The 2,500-nt window shown below is 38.8% G+C and overlaps 1 protein-coding gene across 1 annotated transcript in view; it reads right to left on the bottom strand.

The window, feature by feature from the left end:
- LOC132105426 (glutamate receptor ionotropic, kainate 2) overlaps positions 1–2,500 on the bottom strand; it is a 40,188-nt gene that overhangs the window by 15,596 nt on the left and 22,092 nt on the right. The gene's annotated exons all lie outside the window — the stretch shown is intronic.

The following is a 2,500-nucleotide window of genomic DNA, read 5'->3' as shown; positions in this document are numbered from 1 at the left end:
GAACTGGTGAGTGTTTGAGCTGTTTAAATTGAATTAGTGAGTGTTTGAACAGTTTGAATTGAATCGGTGAGCATTTGAACTGGTGAGTGTTTGAGCTGTTTGAATTGAATCGGTGAGTGTTTGAGCTGTTTAAATTGAATTAGTGAGTGTTTGAACAGTTTGAATTGAATCGGTGAGCGTTTGAACTGGTGAGTGTTTGAGCTGTTTGAATTGAATCGGTGAGTGTTTGAGCTGTTTAAATTGAATTAGTGAGTGTTTGAACAGTTTGAATTGAATCGGTGAGCGTTTGAACTGGTGAGTGTTTGAGCTGTTTGAATTGAATCGGTGAGTGTTTGAGCTGTTTGAATTGAATCTGTGAGTGTTTGAACTGCTGAGTGTTTTGAGCCGTTTGAATCGAATCAGTGAGTGTTTGAGCTGTTTGAATTGAATTAGTGAGTGTTTGAACAGTTTGAATTGAATCGGTGAGCGTTTGAACTGGTGAGTGTTTGAGCTGTTTGAATTGAATCGGTGAGCGTTTGAACTGGTGAGTGTTTGAGCTGTTTGAATTGAATCGGTGAGTGTTTGAGCTGTTTAAATTGAATTAGTGAGTGTTTGAACAGTTTGAATTGAATCTGTGAGTGTTTGAACTGGTGAGTGTTTGAGCTGTTTGAATTGAATCGGTGAGTGTTTGAGCTGTTTAAATTGAATTAGTGAGTGTTTGAACAGTTTGAATTGAATCTGTGAGTGTTTGAACTGGTGAGTGTTTGAGCTGTTTGAATTGAATCTGTGAGTGTTTGAACTGCTGAGTGTTTTGAGCCGTTTGAATCGAATCAGTGAGCGTTTGAACTGTTAGAACTGAATCATTGAATGTTTGAACGGATACACTTTTTTATCGATAATCCACTTTAGACATTCTACTAACTATAAGTAACTTTGCGACTACATGTCTACTAACTCTCAGAATATACTGTTAGATTAGGTTAATGATTTGTAGAATAAATTGACACGTTTCTCACAGTCAGTATGTTGTTATCTTGTGGAACCATTAAAATAAAGTGTTGGAGGATATTAAGCAGACAGTCTATTAATACTCCAGTCACTGCTAGCTGACATGTAGTTGCAAAGTTACTTACTGTTAGTAGAATGAATGTAGTAGACGATCAAGTGTTACTCTTTGAAATGAATCATTGAGTGTTCGAACTGTTTGAATTGAGTCACTGAGCTTTTGATTGTAAACTTGAATTACTGATGTGAACTTTGTGTAATTCTGGATATGTCCTTATGAAGTTGATTTAGTGAAAGGACCGATTTGCCAGCTTCTCTCTCTCTCTCTCACACACACACACACACACACACACACACACACACACACACACACTCACACACACACACACACACACACACACACACACACACACACAAGAGGAATAAATTAAAATAAAAAAATCCAACACAAAATGTAAATGAATGTTCAAATCAGTTTGAAATCAATACATCTGATAAGAAACATATGCACTGTGTTTCCCAAAGTTGCACATCGAGTTGCCAGATTGTGTTCATTCACTCGGAGCCAAATAGACTCCACGTTCTGCTGAAGAGCGTCACCATGGCAACAGCGGAACACTCCAGCATCAGGACCAGAACCGAACAGTACAGCAGCGAAACAAATGTAGCAAATGTCATCGTTTAACTCCGGAAAGTCTGACATAACATGACGTAATAGTCCAAAAAATCAGATGTTTGGAGGTTTTATGGCATCTAATGGTTTGATATCATCAGCTATTTCATCTCTTTGTTTTCAAATAACAAGTGACAAACCACAGATGAACTCTGAGTGAACACACGTAGCTCGTACTGAAGAAGTAATAGTTCTACTGATAATGAATTCCATTATCCATCCGTCTGATTACATCTGAAGAGCAGCTTTACTCATGCAAATGAAGCCAGACGAGAGAAAGTCATAAACATCCCTAACTCTAATGAAGCGCTTCATCAGCTCGCGTCGCTTATTTATTATTCAACCCAGCCCTTTATCTTCTGATCTTAATAATCGCTCAGCGGTGAGATGATTTACAGCCGATTTCAGAGCGTGTTTCTCCGGGGAGGATAGTGGGAGATCCGTCGATATCCACACGTCTGTTTCTCCTGGAGAACATTTATATAGATGTATATATTTGAAACACACACACACGCAACACAACATAACACGTAACTCATTCAGTAAAAAAAAAAAAAAGAAACAATGAAGATCCACATCATCGGACTGATGTCAACACGAAGCGCTTGTGTGACAGGAGCATCATCTAACACGATGATGAAGCTCACAGTCGTTTCAAGGTTTGCATTCTGGACTGTCCTTCTCCTTGAAAGATGCGTGTGATGCTGTTTCAGAGTTTGGATGAGCGATGCGTCTGATATCTAGGATTCAGAAAAGAGCTTCTGCTTCTCTAAACGGTGTGTTTTCCTGAGCTGTGTGTCGAGATTCTGTTTGTTCACAATCTGTGGGTGATGAAAGTGTCTA

Source organism: Carassius carassius, chromosome 26 (assembly GCF_963082965.1).
Source record: "Carassius carassius chromosome 26, fCarCar2.1, whole genome shotgun sequence".
Lineage (NCBI taxonomy): Eukaryota > Metazoa > Chordata > Actinopteri > Cypriniformes > Cyprinidae > Carassius > Carassius carassius.
The sequence above is the reverse complement of the archived record's forward strand: the minus strand, read 5'-3'. Positions and strand labels throughout refer to the sequence as shown.